This window comes from Mesocricetus auratus, unplaced genomic scaffold (genome assembly GCF_017639785.1).
Source record: "Mesocricetus auratus isolate SY011 unplaced genomic scaffold, BCM_Maur_2.0 Super-Scaffold_100006, whole genome shotgun sequence".
Lineage (NCBI taxonomy): Eukaryota > Metazoa > Chordata > Mammalia > Rodentia > Cricetidae > Mesocricetus > Mesocricetus auratus.
Window position 1 is genome coordinate 53,146,120 of NW_024429190.1, and position 19,324 is coordinate 53,165,443.

The window sequence follows — 19,324 nt, forward strand, 5'->3', positions numbered from 1 at the left end:
ATTCATGTTTAGTCTGTCAGGCTCCAGAATCCGGGCTCTTAAAGAATCTGGTTTCTTCCTCAAAACACGCCTGGAGGTGAAGGCGGGCACACTAACCTGAGGTGAAGGAGGACACACTAACCTGAGGTGAAGGAGGACACACACTAACCTGAGGTGAAGGACACACACACTAACCTGAGGTGAGGGAGGGCACACACACTAACCTGAGGTGAAGGACACACTAACCTGAGGTGAAGGAGGGCACACACACAAACCTGAGGTGAAGGACACACACACTAACCTGAGGTGAAGGAGGACACACACACTAACCTGAGGTGAAGGAGGACACACTAACCTGAGGTGAGGAGAGACACACACACTAACCTGAGGTGAAGGAGGCACACACTAACCTGAGGTGAGGAGAGCACACACACACTAACCTGAGGTGAGGAGAGCACACACACTAACCTGAGGTGAGGAGAGCACACACACTAACCTGAGGTGAAGGAGGGCACACACACTAACCTGAGGTGAAGGACACACACACTAACCTGAGGTGAAGGACACACACACTAACCTGAGGTGAAGGAGAGCACACACACTAACCTGAGGTGAAGGACACACACACTAACCTGAGGTGAAGGAGGACACACACACTAACCTGAGGTGAAGGAGGACACACACTAACCTGAGGTGAAGGAGAGCACACACACTAACCTGAGGTGAAGGACACACACACTAACCTGAGGTGAAGGACACACACACTAACCTGAGGTGAAGGACACACACACTAACCTGAGGTGAAGGACACACACACTAACCTGAGGTGAAGGAGGACACACACACTAACCTGAGGTGAGGAGAGCACACACTAACCTGAGGTGAAGGACACACACACTAACCTGAGGTGAAGGAGGGCACACACACTAACCTGAGGTGAAGGACACACACACTAACCTGAGGTGAAGGAGGGCACACACACACTAACCTGAGGTGAAGGAGCACACACACTAACCTGAGGTGAAGGAGAGGCACACACTAACCTGAGGTGAGGAAGCACACACACTGAGGAAGGAGGACACACATAGCTTCAACCTGAGGTGAAGGAGGACACACACACTAACCTGAGGTGAAGGAGGACACACACTAACCTGAGGTGAAGGAGGACACACACTAACCTGAGGTGAAGGAGGACACACACACTAACCTGAGGTGAAGGAGGACACACACTAACCTGAGGTGAAGGAGGGCACATAGAGAATTGGGTCGTTTCTTCCCCACCCCTACTACCAATAGAAAGCAGGGTCTGAAAGAATTCATTTATCAGGTTGAGTCCTTGGCCACAATCCGGAAAAGGTGTTGTTATCAAGAGACAAAATAACCAGCACTTTTAGGGAAGAAAAACTTTGCCAAGTTTATTCAAGCAATACATGGGTACTGAGTCAATGAGCTTCAATTAAGTGTATGTTCAGCTTGTCGGGTCTGGTGAGGCGTAAACCAGAGAGCCCAGTGCTCTCGTGGGCCCTCTGTTCTGGATTCTGCTTGGACCACCCGAGGCCTAAGCCACAGTTCTACGACAGCAAGGCTCTCACCCGCAGGACTCCAGGGACTGGCTCAGTGCTTGTCCTGACCGCTGCACTGAAGCACTGGCAGGTCCAAGGGTAGGTTGGAGACGTCGGCATTCATACCTGCCCCACCCCACGGCTCCATGCAACTGACAAGGCTGTTGCCCAATGTCCTAATGGATTATCGACCCCCAAAAGAAGCAGCTCAGGGCAATGGCATCCGTGGGTGTGGTGGGTTATGAGGACTTCTGCATAAATAAGTCAGGACAGAAATAAGTAGGGAGCCAGAAGACCAGCCTGGGAGGCAGGGCCTAGTGACACAGTGTCTCGCCCAGTCTTCCTGTTGTGACATGAAGTGAACGAGTCAAGGAAGAGTCCCTCATGGTGTCCTTAAACTGACCCGCTTATGAAATAACCTCTTTTCCTGGAATCCTGGGAGACTAGTGTTCCCACCTGCTGCTACGTCTCGTTCATGGTGTGCCGTGTAAACGACTTCTGCCGGAGAGAGCTGACCCTTGCCAAGCGTGACACAGAGCAGGCAATGGTCCAAGTGTGGGTTCTGGGGAAGGGATCTGTACAAGAGGGCCGCCGGGAGGTTGCAGGTGACTACGGGAAGCATTCCCACATTAGTGACTCTGGCAGGGGTACCCACGGCTGGTCAGAGGGAGCGCTGTGTCAGTGGAACCTCAGATGGGAACCTCAGAACTGAGGGCTCCCGGGAACCCAGGGAAGAGCATGCTTTGGGCACACAGCCTGGAGAGGTCCTGATGCAGAACTGCCCCAGCACTGCCTGCTTCCTCCACATCCCCCCCCATCCCTGCCAGCCCATTCTGACCCCAGAGCGAGAAAAAATGGCTCACAATAGAGAGGAGACCATGAGGAAGGGAGAAGAACTGACCATACTCTTTCCCACTGGAGGGCATTCGCCTGGGATGAAAGAGAACAAGTTCTCATTGGACAGACAGACAGACAGGCAGGCAGACAGACAGACAGAAAGACAGACAGAAAGACAGACAGAAAGACACACACACACATGCACACACAGTATGAGGAAGTTCAAAGTGCAAATCGGAGCTACATGGTTCTAAGACAACATGGTGTCACCACAGCTGGAGGAGCCAGGTCTATACAGAATGTCAAGAATACCAGGTTACTTCCCAGATTCTTTGGAGAGAGATCATGACCACATGCCGAGAATTTGTCTTTTGAAACTCAACGCATGCAGGTTGAAAATGCATTTTAGTGGTAAAATGCATGAAAGCTTGGGTTACAAACCTAGCACCGCTAGAAAGGGCCAGGGAGCATACATGGCAAGAACACAGAAGACAGGAAAATGGCATTTGTGGGTTTCCAGACGGATAAACCAGTGTGGACGATTGAGGACTACCTTACATGCCATCCTAGAACCCTCATCCAGTGGCTGATGGAAACAGAGGCAGACACCCACAGCTAAAAACCAAACTGAACTCCTGGAACCCAGTTGCAAAGAGGAGTGATGAGCAAAGGAATCAAGATTAGGGTAGCGAAACCCACAGAGGCAGCTGACCTAAACAAGGGGAACACATGGACCCCAGACTGATGACTGAGGGGCCAGCATGGGACTGATCCAGACACCCCCAAAACCTGGGAGTCAGAGAGGAGGCCTTGGCAATTTATGAGACTTTGGAGAATAGATCAGCATTTATTCCTGACATACAAATGGACTCTGGGAGCCCATTCCACATGGAGGGATGCTCTCTCAGCCTGGACACATTGGGGAGGACCTAGGCCCTGCCTGGAATGATGTGACAGACTCTGAAAATCCCTCATGGAAGGCCTTACCCTCCCTGGGGAGTGGAGGGGGGATGGAGTAGGGTGGGTGGTTGGGAGGATTGGGGGGGAAGAGGGAGAGGGAACTGATAGTAACGTGTGTAAAAAGATAAATAAAGGAAAAACTAAATATAAAAAAAAATAAAGTAAACCAGTGTGGACAACAAAAGGTCAAGTGTCCGTTCTGTGACAGGTTTTTAATTATTTGCCTTCATTGTCTAGGCTCTCCATAATGTTCTTGGAACTGGTAGGGTTTGCAGGCGATATTTTTAAATAATACGCATTTCTACCATCTAGCTGAAATTTCTTAAACTCTTATTCATAAACTACAGTTCAATTACCTTCTCTGCAAAGAGCTGGGGCTTGGCAGAGGGACCGTGCTGTGTAATTGCAGACGTCCATTCTCTAACTGTGCGTCCTCTCTGACAGAGTCTGTATTTTGAGGAAGTGTCGACTCGTGGTTAATGAGACAGAATCAACGCCATTGTCTGGAGACAGCACACCTGTACTGGGTAGTGGGGTGCCCTTCTCTCTGTTAGTGATCCCTTAGAGGGTTTTTAATGGCCAGCTCTGAAAGTACTTTATACAATTTAATTAGACATTAAGCATTTTCAGATTGATCATACAGTCCCAGAAAATGAAAAGAAGAGAAGAGAAAACCTAAATAGCAGGTTAAACCATGCCTCTAACCCACCAATATACTGAAGGCTGATGATTATCTAAGTCACACTGAGAGATTTCAGCTGCAGAGCCTTAAGCAAGATGGAAGCTTACTTCTCTCCTGTAAACAGTCCCAAGCACGGGGCTGGAGAGATGGCTCAGTGGTTAAGAACGTATCTGTTGCTTTTGCAGAGGACCTGGGTTCCATTCCCAGCACCCATAAGGCAGCTCACATCTGTCTACAATTCCAGTCCCAGGGAAATCCAATGTCTTCTTTTGGCTTCCACAGTCACCAGGCACATGCGTGGTGTCCATACATACATGCAGACAAAAAACTCATACACATAAAATAATAGAATAAATAGTCTTAAAAAAGAAGGAAAATTTTAAGTCCCAAACGAAGCAGGTGATCTTGGGTGGGCAGATGGCTCAAATGCACAGTCCATCCAGGTCACCCACGTGCCCCGCTGAAAGACACAGATCCTATCTCTAAGTGAGAAATGGGAGGTTGGACATGGACTTGACAAGAGTGTCCCCTGGGCCTTGGTCATTACTGGGATGAAACTATAACTTCATTTAAGAAACATTTACCCCTGTATGTTAGCATTCTAGCTCATCCAGAGATAATCTTCCAAGAAAAAGGACTTTGTTGAAGGGAAAATCCCTATATATCTGTAGATAAACTACACGGAAGGATAAGACCATCCCTTGCATGTTTCTGTCTTCACGTGAAATAGTAGCAAGGGCAAAGGCTTTTTCTCTTTTCACCTGAAAGGAAGCCAGTTGCATTCAGAGGTTTGGGGCAGCCGAGGATGACAACGTATTGAGGAGCCCATGGTAACACAAGGCTGTTGTGATGCTCTCAATGGCTCCCAAACAACCCATTTGGGTCTGGCAAGAAAAGCGGTGCCACCTTGCTTGTGATTGTCATGAGGGCTGTGCTGTGGTCACTCTCTCCTCATCTCCGTAGTTCACATTTCGTTCTGCCCAAAATAAATGCTCCACAGTTGCGCTTTACCGACAGAGAGCTCTGGGAGGGGTGGCAGAAACCAAGGGTGACACCAGCTCTGTTGCTGAAGAAGTCACTGACAGGGCCGAGGCTCTTGGCTCCTTAACCAGCCCACAAACCTGCCATGCAAGCCAGTACTGAGTCTCCGACATTTCTTCCAGGACTTATTTTCTCGTCTTCTTCTTTCCTTTCCTCTCTTCTTTCCTCCCTTCCCCCCTTCTTCCTTCCTTCTGCCCATCCGTCCTCCCTCCCTCCGTCTGCCCTCCCTCCCTTTCTCCCTTCCTTCCTTTCCTCTTTCACGGTTGTATGTACATGAGTGCAAGAGCCCACAGAACACAGAGGCATTGAAGCTCCTGGAACTGGAGTTGCAGGCGGTTGTGGGCCTGACGTGAGTGTTGGGGACTGAACTTGGGTCCTCTGGAAAAGCAGCATACCTTCTTAGTCACTAAGCTATTTATCTCACCCTTTTCTGAGACATAGTCTCACTATGTAACTTTGGCTGGACTGGAACTCACTAGGTTAACTAGACTGGCCTTGAACTTATAGAGGTTCCTGCCTCTGCCTCTGCCTCTGCCTCTGCCTCTGCCTCTGCCTCTGCCTCTGCCTCTGCCTCTGCCTCTGCCTCTGCCTCTGCCTCTGCCTCTGTGGTGCTGCGATTGAAGGTGTGTGTGTGTGTGTGTGTGTGTGTGTGTGTGTGTGTGTGTGTGTGTAATGGTGTGTGTGTGTAATGGTGTGTGTAGGCTAAAGGTCAGCATCACGAGTTGTTCCTCAGACACTAGCCACCATAGTTTTTGAGACAAAGTCTCTCAGTGGCCTGGAATTCATCAATTAAGTAGGCTGACTGACCAGCAAGCCCCAAAGACACTCTTGTCTCTGTTTCCCCAGCTCTGTGATTACAAGCCCGTGCCACCACGTCTTGGCTTCTATTTGCAGGCTTGAACTCAGGACCTCATGCTTACACAGTAAACACTTTGCAAACTTAGTTACCTTCCCAGCCCCTATATCTCATCTTCCTTGACGTCACTATGCTCCAGGTGTTCATGCCCCCTATTCTATAGACCGCAGACATACAAAGTCAGCACTAGGACTGTCAATGCTTGTAGCAGAATTGGCTGATTCTTTCACATTCTCCCACTGTGTTAGAATCTCCAGTCTTCAGCTGAGCACAGCTGAGCCCCCTCACTCCTTAGGAGCTCTGGTTAGTCACACACCTAAGTTCTGGTCAGTAGCTTGTTAATGGAGACATTGTATACAGCTTCCAATTTTTCCCCTGAGTAAATAGCAGCTCTGGTCTTTCCATTCCTCATCCTTCTTGCTGTTGGCTGGGATGCAGGCATGGTGGTGAGTCATGTTGGACCATGTGAAAGAGAGTGACACCCGATGACGGCAGAGAAACAAGTGGAAGAAGACTGGCATTCTACTTCTCTCTTGTAATCCATCCAAACTGTGGTAGCTGGGAACCCACTGTTCCTCCTACCGGGAGTCAAAACACAGCTCTGTGGGTCTTTTCTTGGATCGGGGTCTCCTCTCTTGAGGCTTAATCAAGTTCTGGGCAGAACTTCTACATCCCTAATGCTCAACTAGGGGAGGACCCACTTCCTAGCTCATTCCGGTAGCTGTTGGCAGCCTCCAGGTCTCTGTTGGCTGGTGGTCCCAGACATGCATTGTTTTGCCACATTTACCTCTTCACAAGGCAGTGTACTTCATGGCAGCTGGCTTCCCCCAGAGACAGTGAGAGACAGAGAACAAGATGGCGGTTAGTCCTTTGATACCCGACCCCAGAAGTGACACCCCTTATCTTTCGTCCAGTCATACACCGTGGTATTTTGCATTTGCCTATGTGTACTGGGGGCTGGGGGATCTTATCCCACCCAAGGGGAATTGATTATGCAAGACCATGAGCACTAGGAGGACAAGACCGTGGGAGCCATTATAAAAGTGTGAACTATAGGTCTGTCACTGAGATGTTGCCGTATTGTGGCTGGTCTGTTAATGCTACAACCTTGATGTGCAGTGGAAGTAAGCAACCAGCTTTTGAAAATGTTTCTGTATTCTGGAGAATTTTATACAGGTGTAAATTGAAATATGATCATATCTAACCCTTATTTTCCCATTTCAACTCTCCTCATATACCCTACAACAACCACCCCTCATAACACCATGTCTTTCTTTTTTACACACACACACACACACATACACACACACACACATGCATAGAGACAGTGAAACCCCTTGAAATTGTTTATTAATAATAATTTTTATTTAACTTTTTACACGTTACTCCCAGTTACCTCTCCCTCTCCTCCTCCCCCAATCCCCCAGTCCTCCCAACCCCCTACTCCATCCCTCCTCCACTCCCCGGGGAGGGTAAAGCCTTCCATGAGGGATTTTCAGAATCTGTCATATCATCCCGGGCAGGGCCTAGGTCCTCCCCCATGTGACCAGGCTGAGAGAGCATCCCTCCATGTGGAATGAGCTTCCAAAGTCCATTTGTATGGCAGGAATAAATACTGATCTACTATCCAAGGTCCCATAGATTGCCGAGGCCTCCTCTCTGGCAACCAGGTTGGGGGGATCTGGATCAGTCCCATGCTGGCCCCTCAGTCATCAGTCTGGGGTCCATGCATTCCCCCTGTTTAGGTCAGCTGCCTCTGTGGATTTCGGCAGCCGGGTCTTGATTCCTTTGCACATCACTCCTCTTTGCAACTGGGTTCCAGGAGTTCTGTTCTGTTTTTAGCTAGTGGATGTCTGCCTCTGCTTCTGTCAGTCACTGGATGAGAGTTCTAGGATGGCATATAAGGTAGTCACCAATCTCATTATCAGGAGAAGGCATTTACGGTAGCCTTAGTGCCAGTTGGTATCAATTCTTGTAGATCTCTGAAAATCTCACTAGTGCCAGATCTCTCCTCCAACCGATAATGGCTCCCTCTATTATGGTATCTCTCATCATTCTCTCTTCTATTCTTACCCCGACTCAACCTTCCCGCTCCCTTGTGTCCTCCTCTCCTTCCTCTTCTCCCCCTCTCTTTCTGCCAGCTTCCTCTCCCCTACCCTCCCCCCATGCTCCCAATCCAATTAGGAGATCTTGTCCCATTCCCCTTCTCTGGGTTACCATGCATATCTCTCTTAGGGTCCTCCCTATTTCTCAGACTCTCTGGCGGTGGGATTGTAGGCTGACACTCCCCTGCTCTATATCTAAAATCCATATATGAGTGAGTACATACCATGTTTGTCTTTTTGTGACTGGGTTACCTCACTCAGGATGGTTTCTTCTAGTGCCATCCATTTGCCTGCAAATTCAAGATTCCATTGTTTTTTTCTGCTGAGTAATACTCTATTGTGTAGATGTACCACATTTTCTCTATCCACTCTTCAGTTGAGGGGCATCTAGGTTGCTTCCAGGTTCTGGCTATTACAAATAATGTTGCTATGGACATAGTTGAGCAGATGTCCTTATTGTATGAATGTACATCTTGTGGGTATATGCCTAAGAGTGGAATTGCTGGGTCTTGTGGTAGACTGATTTCCATTTTCCTGAGGAATCTCCATACCGATCTCCAAAGTGTCTGCACAAGTTGGCATCCCCACCAGCAGTGGAGGAGTGTTCCCTTTCTCCTTGCCTCTTTCTTAAATGACCCACTAACTCTAGCTAATGTTGCCCATATGTGCATGGGTATGGGTCCATCCAATGGAGTGTGGGAATCTTACCAGTGACCACATCCTCCAGACAGAATGACTTTTCCTCCTCTGCCTCTATTGACTGCCAAGAGCTTCTCCGTATGGGGCAACCCGCTATTTTAAAGCTAGGTTTGCATTTGAGTGCCAACTTGTATTCTAATCAATAGTGCTGAGTTTGTTCCACTCTCTGGAACATTTCCTGTTAGTGAGAGCCACGTAAGAAGCATTTTCTGGAATGTCTGCCTGGAAAAACCTCAGTTGTAGCAGTTTCTTCTAAGACTGAAACCTCCCAAGGAAAGCTAGTTACATGGCATGTTGAAGGGGAAGTGAGCCTGCAAACTGTTGCAGGGGAAACATTCTGCCTTCCAGAAAAGCTGCTTAAGCTGGGGAAGTAAACAACTCGATACTTTTAGAAGGTCACTGAAACTGACCAGAGTCACCAGGCCCCTCTGTCACCCAAGTGTGTGTGAGCAGTGAAGATTGCTGAGAGAAACCCTCAGACCAGCTGGGCTCACTGAAGGAAGCAGAGACCAGCTAAGAACTGTGTGAGGGGGAGCACTGCGTTGCATTGCCCGGGATAAGCAGAGACCCACCTGAAGGCCTGGAAGAGGCTCAGACACATCGAGTCACCCAGAAAGAATGTTCTCCAACCAGTTGAGCTGCCTGCAGGCTGTGCAGTGTGCTCCAGGCTCCCACCTTTCGTGAGCTGTCACCCACGGTGGGCTTTGGCGCTGCAGCTGTCTCTGAGTCATTTCTGCCCCTGTAAGAAACCCCTCACCCATACTCCTGTAAGTAACCCCTCACCCATACTCCTGTAAGTAGCTCCAGTGAAACTCACACATGGCTTGCCACGTTGAATGCTTGGTATCCTTGCTATCTGGGGTGATTTGTTCATGTGTCCCCAAGAATGGTGTCACACGACTTCTCCCAGTGTCCTTCACTTATACACCTCAGCTTCCTTTCTGGAAACTTGCAGGATTATTTTGTAAGAATTCTTTGGCTCTACATAAAGATACTCTAAGATAAGGTGTGCCAAGTCTGTCCGCAGGACTTTGGAGTCTAGATGTCCTGTCAAGGTCTCCTAAGAGCTGGACCCACATGAAACAAGAATTGGCCTGTAAGGGCCTGTGAAAAGGAGAGAAGGATGAGGTAGCTATGCAGACAGAAGCCTGCAGAGGGGGCTCAGTCCCTGGGTTCCCGTCCCAGCCCTTCTGACACTGGCTGGGTCCCCACCCCCAGGTGTTTGAGATGCTTCTGTGTGGTTCCAGAAACAAGTCCTCCCCCTCACATAGCCATTAAGTCTCCACCAGCTGGGGTGGATTTCAGCTCCTGTGGTTAAACAATCTCTAAGTGGGAAAGGCCTTTACTGTTCATGAGCTTTCAACATCCAGATTCAGGGTTGTCTCATCGGCCCACGGCATCCTTCCCTACACCCCCACCAGAAAAACAATGAAGTCTTGCTAGAAAACACACAGGGAGGGGCCAAGCAGACTCACTGGAAAGGAACCAGGCAAGGGGAGGACACTGCATGGCATGCATGCCTGTGATGTGGGTTATCATTGTATTGGAGATCAGTAAGTGATTCCTCAGGATCACTGGGGATCAAAGGAATCTGGCCCTGCCTGGACCCCATGAACCCACACAAGCCTGTCCTCTCTGAGTTATCTTCGTTCCTGGGTTGATAGGAAAAGCCCTTGCTCTGTGCTTTGTGAATTGACCCAGGCCTCTTCCCTGAAGTGGCTTTGTTCTTGCTCCTTCCGAATCCCCTGATGGCCCTGGGATAGCGTCTGCTGCCACCCTCCCTCCGTGTGCTACTTTCTGTCTAGATTGTTTACTTGGGAATCCAGGCCAGGGTGCCGGGGATGGCTGTATTTTTTCTGCAGAATCCTGCACTCCCCTTCTTGAGTCACACTCTACATTCCTTCGATGCTCCTCTGAACTAGTGGTTGTTTTGCAGCAAAGCCATTGGCTGCACAAGCCCAGGAAGGCTTTGTCCTCAACCTTGTTCTAGGAGCTGACCCTCTGGTATGGAGGGGGCCAAGTGAGATGTGGTAAACAGGAAGCCAGCCGGTCCTGCTTGGCCTGGGGATCAGAAAACATCAGATGCCACACTCAGCCCTGGAACCAGATCATAACCTTCTGGGGTTATAGCATCTTTCAGGCTGGGGTTGGGGTGTGTTCTCAGCAGTTTGGGACTGTAAGTGCAGCAGGAAGACTCTGTCCTAAGACACTGACTCAAGAATGTCACGGTTTCCAAGGTTACCGTGATAGATGGACAAACAGATGAACTAAGGAAAGCAGGGAGAGTTAGAGTCTGAGAGTGGTGCACCCACCGCTACCTGTGTCAACTGCTACTTTCTCACTCTGTCTCAAATCTCCAGTCCTCTGGGCAGGGCTGCATTTTCTATTTATTTGCAGTTGGTATCCCCATAGCAGAAACTAAGTGCTTGAAACTAGGCAATCTCGGTTCACCAGAGCTTATGACTCTACATGTCTGTCACACAGCAGGAGCTCAACAACTATTTGTTGAATGAATGAATCAGAATGGATGGTTTCTTCTAAGGATGATTTCCGCCATTCTCTTATGGCATTTCCTTGTCATTTGTCTGCTGCTCTTCACAATGCGGACACTCTCTACCAGTTATGCCCACCAATCCCATTCATCTTTCAGATATATCAGATCCAAGTCCATTCCTGCAGCCATGCTTTGTGGACAGAGTTGGGCTTCCAAGGAAACTAGAAAGGAGTCTATTGTATGGAGGTGGAATGCTGGGAATGGAAAGGTTTAAGCAGGAAGATGCCTGGGAACATGAAGGAAGCCAGAGGGTGAGAGGGAGATCTAGATGAAGAGGACGCATGGGTGAAAAGTCACATGGAAGTCTATTATCCCACAACCCAATTTTAAAAATAATTGAAGGGATAGTAGAATACACACAAAAAGACAGACTGGGGGAAATATTGAGTGTTAAAGAATTAAGTGGCCCCAGAGGTCTCACAAACAACACAGACCATTGTCATTGCCCTTGGCTACCCTCTAAGACTACATGGTAGAATCTTATTGCTGAAAACCATATACTTTGGCTGCAGAATACAGAGAAACCAACCTCAAAGTGGTCAGGAAACTTCCTTCTTGCTGGCTAACTTTCATCAAACCCAAAGATGCTATGCAGACTGCTGGAGAAAAAGACTATCAGAGGTCTGACCCTGCATACTGCAGTCCTGGACTGCCACTGGTGTAATAGCTGAATGACTGTTACAGGGTTACTAACAGCTTCCTGATCAGATCTGAGACTTGCTCCACGGGATGGAAGCTCATGCCTGATGCTGCAATTCTAGTCAAAAGCTCATAGCTGGGGATTTGTCTTCATGGTCATGCTGTCAAAGTACTGTCTGAATGTGTGTATTTATATCCATCAATCTGGGCTGCTCTCAGACTTGGTCAGAGATGCTTTTTTTGTCTTGGACAGCAGTCAGTGGAGAGGTGTAGAACTGAGAATGAGAGACAGATGCTCAACCCTAAGGATGCGTGTATCAGCACCTACTTACCCTCATTAAGACACAGGAACATCTCAGAAAAGACGGTAGAAAGGCTTGGAGAACCGTAGGGTGGGGAGGAATGAAAGCACTGTCTTCAGGACATGTCACACCTCATGTGCTCACAGCAGTTGAGATTACCTGGACAAGATCGCCACAAAATCAAGCCAGTCAAAATTCTGGGGTATATGGGTAGATGGTCTCCAGATCCTACCCTTTACTAAGGAGCCGTTGGCAGTTGATAGTGGCTGGGGACAATGTCTATAGTGGCTGGGGACAATCCTACTGGTAGGGTTTCATGCTCCCACCCCCATGCACATATGAGAAGCAGTAGCTGAACTTGTGGGGGGGGACCATGAAGTTGGGGAGTGCATGGAGTAAGAGAGGTATATTATGATATTTCATTATGTATGTGTATTTATTCTCAACAATAAATACGAATTAGAAAAAAATAACCAGACTTTCAGGGTACAGATCCTTCCTCCACTGACTCCCATGCTCCCTGGAGGCCAGAGAGTTGGGATCCAGCATTCTCCAATGCTTTGCTCATTTCTCTTACCTACTAATTATTCTGAAGGCAAATGATGTAATCAGAGGAACTGCACCGGGTCCCTTCTCTCCCTCCCTTGAGCATCCACATTGTGTCTCTGTAGAGACTTCATGTTGTTTCTAATAATCTAGCCGTGCTTGCTATGGTGTTTTCCTGTACAAAGTCCCTTTCAACACGGTGCTTTACAAAAACAAACTCTGAAGAGCTCGTGTGGGATACTTCTGTGCACAGCAGAATGAAAGCAGTCTAAAGCACAGGAGGGAACGTTGCCTGGAGGACCAGGAGAGAGGAGATTCTCACGGGACAGATCAGGCCTTGAGGGATGCTGTGACACAGAAACACACAGGTAAGGGAAAATCCACTTCAGCATTTCCCATCAGGAGCCGCAGCCTCGTGACCTAGCATGAGCTGTCCTCTGTGACTCAGAAATGCAGTTCAAAGGGAGCTGGCTGAGGGGTACAAGGCAACCCCAGGCAGCGGAGTTGGCACGTGAAGAAAAGGACCTGCCCCTTCCTGGGACAGGGACCCCCAGGAAAGACGTGCGTGATAAACACTGGTGTGTGTCTGCAATCTGGCTTTTATCCCTTCAAAGACTCCTGAGCTGGGGGCAATTAGCAGTGCTGGGGCAGCCAAGAAACTGCCCTGTGAGGATAAACAGGCTGACAGGACATTTATACAGCAGCTTCAAGCAGAGTTCTGGTTCCCAAGTGGGGAACAGACAACAAGGAGGCATGGACATGGGGAGATGCCTATTGTCCTCTTTCTGGACTGAGTTTCTTCTGCCAGGCTTGTGGGAATCCTGGTTCAATTTAAGGAACCTCAGGGCAGTGATAGACAGAAAGATCATCACTTTGTTCCCGCCAGGGACCACCAAGGTTCTTTTATAGGAAGCAGAAGCCACAGTCAAGTTCTTACCCCCTCAACTTCGTAAAGACTCAGTTGACAATCCCCAGTAACCATTGTTCCCCTCTCTGCTTGTATGGACTTGATCATTGAGATTACACATATACTTGAGATTCGCAGCATCTGGGCTTCTGCACCTGGCTTATTTCACTTAACATGATATCCTCCAGGTTCACCATGCATCATTCATCACACAAATGGCAACAGTCCCCTCTTTTATTAAAGGTTAAATAATATGCTGGTGTGTGTGTGTGTGTGTGTGTGTGTGTGTGTGTGTGTGTGTGTGTGACATTTTATCTGGTCACCAGATGACAGACATTTGGGGGGCTGTTTCTTCATCTTGGCTATGAATGGTGCTGTAGTGAACATGGGAACACAGATGAAACATTGGGAGAAGGCAAGTCAAAGGTACCTGTACCTCAGTGTATTAAAGTGACCATTATCAAAGAGAGCAACCATGGGCATGGTCACCACTGAGGCTGTGGAGAAAGGGGAACCCCATGGGCACTGTGCTGGAAATGAAAGCTAATGGGGCTAACCTGAGCTCACTAATTGTCCACAGTCAAGATTCCATGATGACCCAGCTGATCCTTCCCTGGCTGTCAGGCAGGCAGATTTTGGCCCTGGGAAGCTCAGCAGTTAAGAGTATCCCCTATTCTTGCAGAAGATGGGAGTTTGTTTTCTGGCTCTCGTGTGACAGCTTACAACAGCCTAAAAATCCAGGTCCAGGGGATCCAATTCCCTCTTCTGGCCATGGTTTCTTGCTTTTTTGTGGTACACATAAACTCAGTCAGGCTCATACACATACATGCATACACACACACACACACACACACACACACACATTTTGAAAAATAAATAACTCTTTTAAGGCAAGCTGACCTGAGATGTGGCAGTGGGCTCTTCCGTCTACCAACTGTTATAGAGGGTAGAAATGCTGAAGCCACATGGCTGACTTTTCTGTTGGACAAGGCTTTAACTCTCCAGACGCAGATGGATATGAATGCTAGACTCACTGCAGAGATGTCAGAGCTATACATGTATGTCAAAACCTACTAAAGGGTGTGTCTTGTGCACAATTTATTATACAAAGCTGTTCAAATATAACAGCAAATACAATTAAAAGAATGAATTTTTGGAGTCAAAAAGGCCTCATCCAGTCAGATGAGCACAAGCGGACAGATGCAGATGGGCAGACTCCCAAGTGAACAGATACTGTTCACCTACACCTATTGCCCAATTCTCAGACTCCCAAGTGAACGGATACTCTTCACCTACAGCTATTGCCCTATCCTCAGCACCTCCTTCTACTTCCCTTCATGTACCCAGATCCTTTAGTCTGTAATACCCACACCTGCCCTACCCTTGGAGAAGCCTCAGTAGACCACTTGGCCTATCTGCAGTTGTACCCCCTTGGGACACTAAGGTATCACAACCGGCACCATCCTTGCTCAAAGAATGCCTGTGACTTCCTACACTCTCTTGATCTAGCATTTAAGCTTCTGGAAAACAGGGGACATGTTGTGTGGTGGCTGTCTCCTTGGTGTATAACACAGTTCTAATCAGAAGCTTGACTATCATCACCCCAAACCCATTGGTCTATCGCAGTCAAATGCTTCTTGATGTGACTAGACCATCAGCTACATGTTGACTGCTGTAGATTCTACATAAAGATTCTGTTTTTGCTGTATTCCTTGTATATATCTGTGATGCCTTTCCATGTGCATCTAATGACTCTCCGACCTGAGAGACTCCCATACTAGCTTGGATGCGGTAGAGTTTAAAACATTTGTTCCAGTTCCTTCTTCATATGAATCATACAGTTCTAAGTCCCAGCTGAGGGTAGGTCCTAGAATGTAAGGTACTTGGAAACAGCTTTGAAACAACAGCAAATGGCAAGCCCATACCTACCCATTATCCTAAGCCTTTTCAGTTCTGTTTGTTTGTTTTTAGTTCTCCTAGAAGCCTACTGGCGTCTAATAGCTCATCTCCCAGAAAAGGAATGGCATTTATAACCGCACCCGCTCCTGCAAATGGGGGAGTTATCTGGAGACTAGGGACATGCTCCCATGCACTCTGATATCTCAGGCAGCAGTATTAGCATGGTGCCCTGAGAGTCAGCTGCAAAGTCGGAGCTTAGCAGCCAGAGAGTCTCAGCCTTGAGCATGAGCAGAGGCTGAGAGTTAGCAGGACACTTCCAAGTATCATCTTCCTGTTTTAGAGGGTTGCTGGCAGTTCTCTGGAAACCTGCAGCTTATTTATGTCTTTAAGCCTGGGCTCCCTGCCACCGCTCATTTCAGAACCCAAGAAGCCCTGTTTAGTATTAGGCTCTTCCCACTGCCTGACACCACCTCAGTGAACAGAGAGTGAGCGGGATGGGCTCCATCATGGTTGGTGCCTGCCAGGGAAGCAGTGGCTAGGGTAGCCACAGGGATCCACCCTTGGGAAGCAGGGAGGGGTGGTGTTTTCTGTTTTTCTGTTGACCAGTAAAAGACAGAAAGTGGCTTTTGAATGGGAATTAAAAATGCAGGAACATTTAGGAGAAAATACTCTGTTCTCAAAACAATCTTTGTGGTTTTGTTTTTCCTTCTAAATGGGGATTTATGACTGAGTTAATTGTTGATATTACTATTCCTAGGCTGTTTTCATGCCATTGATGTGCATTTCTTTAGAAAAGCGAGTGGTCGGTGGGGAAGATGGAAGAGGAGAACAAGGGCCTTGGAGTCAATGTTAGGAATTGTTGGGGAGAACTTACAGTAGCCATAAGGAAGAGGGCAACTGAGGAAGGCCTGGACTAAAGAGTGCAGAGGGGAAGCAATGGCAAATCAGGAGGCCTCTGGCTTGGAAGGTTCAGTGCAGATTCATTAGTATTGTCTACTTTCCCGAGAGCCTTGTCATTGCTCTCAAGGCAGATAGTACAAAGAGCTTCCATTTCCATCCAAAGGCTCACACTCCAAGTACACATACACGTGACTACATACTTCTTTCTCAGTAGCAGTCTTGGTTTTGGTCTGATGGCCCATGCCCCTACCCACACACACACACGTCTTAAGGAAAAAGACCCCTCACTTGGGTCCCAGTAGGTGAGTATTACTTAGTTTAAGCTAATCATACTACAATTGTCCCTGTTTATGCACAGGTCACATAACCCCGAATAAAACCAACTATAGACTAAAATTAATTTGGGAAGAACTTGCCCCTGACCTGACCATGTGCAGAGATTTTTTCCTTCCTTGTTATTGTAGCCTAAGCAATACAGTACAGCAGTCACTTATACAGTATTATCTACTTAGTATTATAAGTACTGGAGTGATGACTTGAAGTATGTGGGGAACATGTAAATACAATGCTATTTCATACAAGGAATTTGAGAATTCATGGATTTTGGTGCCTGTGGAGTTTGAATAGGAACAGTCCCCATAGACTCATATATTTGAATGCTTGGTCGTTAGGGAGTGGCAGTACTTGACAGGGATTAGGAGGTGTGGCCCTGTTGGAAAAAGTGTGTCATTGCAGATGGATTTTGGAGTTTTTCAAATCCTCAAGCCAGGCCCAGTGTGTCTGGCTTTTGTTCCTTCCTGTAGCCTGCAGGTCTGGATGTAGAACTCTCAGCCAGTCTGTATCATGTCTGCCTGCACGCGACCATACTCCCCGCCGTGATGATAATGCACTGAACCTCTGAAACTGTAAGCCAGCCCCAATCGAATGCTTTCTTTATAAGAGTTGCCATGGTCATGGTGTCTCTTCACAGCAACAGACTTCTCTTGACTAAGACAGTATCCAAGAGAAGTCTCAGTACCAATCCTCTGCAGATACTGGGAAATGATAGTAATTCCTTTTCTGTGCCATACATTGTTTGAGCATGGTTATATCTCCAATCCTAATATCTGGAACCTGGAAGACAATCTGCTGGGGCTTCTGGAGAGATTTTCCCCTAGACTCTGTAGACACAGGCACACAGGCAGAAACACTCCCTTGTTGGCTGGGGATGAGTTTCCTACATGAAATGCTGAGATCTTCCCCAACCCTGTACAGCTCAGGAGAATAGAAAATTGTGGGCATTATGACTATGGCAGAATGAGAGGATGTAAAATCTATCCCAGGTAACAGACTAGTGGTTAAACCTGTCCTAGGACCCTCCATCTCAGGGCATTGTGCTTAGGGGGTGCTAACTCACTTTTCTTAGGCCCGTTCCAGCTAGTCTTCAATCCCTTGCAGCTGTGTGTCTATTGGTAAGATAGCACACATGCATGCATGCTGACACCCACCCCACCACACACACACACACACACACACACACACACACACAGGGGGGAGACAGAGAGAGAGAGAGAGAGAGAGAGAGAGAGAGAGAGAGAGACAGAGACAGAGACAGAGAGAGAGAGAGAGAGAGAGAGAATACATCTAACAACCTGAGCCATCACTTGGCTTCCCAAATCCTTGGACAAGCTCTACTTTTCCCCTTCTGAATGTCCTGTTTACCCCCGCTCAAACCTTCTTCTGCTGCCTCCCACATGCCCCAAGCCTGACTCACGCTAACACACGCTAACCCCAGCCTCACATTTGCCAGAGGATACAGATGCATAGCCCCATGGGCCTAATTCAATTCCACGTTTGCCAAGGCTCACAGATCCATGGTGCCTGTGTTTTCATCTCAACTCTACCACACATTCAATAGCCTTTATCAGCATTATTTCACTCCTCTAAACTTTGGCTTTCGCACCTGTAAATCTGTATTTCCAGCATTCAGAAGTTGAGGATGAGGCAGGAGATTCAAGGGTTAAAGTGCAGCCTGGGCTATATTGCAGGACCCTGTCTCAAAGCAAAGGAAGGAAAAATAATTTCAATGAAGGGATGTTGCAAAGAGCTAAAGCCAGTGTTTGATGTGTAGTAAGTGACCTGTAATCACAGCCTAACCAAGCAATAAGTATTTGAATTGAAATCAGTAATTACTTTGCATTGACTGGTTCATTCAAACAACAGCGGTGTGTTGCTGCCGTTACCACATCAATACGGCAGCAAGGACAGACGGTCATAACTAGCCCATTGCCCTATAATTTGATGTTTTATGCAACATATTTTTTATCCCACAAAGAGCGCTTGATTTTGTTTTCTTTTTCTGGTGCTAGGGTAGAACCCAGGGCCCCAAGTATTAGGCGAGTGCTCTACTGCTGAGCCTCGTGACCAGGCTCGAAGAATCTTCATAGATGTCAACATCATTCCCATTTTTCTGAAGCAACTGAGGTTAGCAAGATGTGTCTGGGCTAACAGACCCAGTGGCTGAGGTCCAAGTCCTCCTCGCAAGTGTATGCACTCTCCCCGGTACTGTGTCTCAGTCATGTCTCTCCAGCCTGCTGCTCTTGGCTTCTCCCTGCTTCCCAAGCTCCATGAATAGCTCTGTGACTAACTTGGTGGCTTGGTTTCTGTCCATGCAGACATGTTTATGCTCGTAGCACTTACAGACGGTCAATATTTCTAAGAGCCTTTCTGTTAGGGAGGGGAGAAGGGCGACCAGCCTGGTGGAGCACCGTGCCTTCTGCAGAAGACTGGCTTTGGGGCTGTACCAAAAGCAAGCAGCTCCTGTATTTGGCAGTAGATTGAGCATTCACACCACTTCTTAGCCTTCCTTTGTTTACC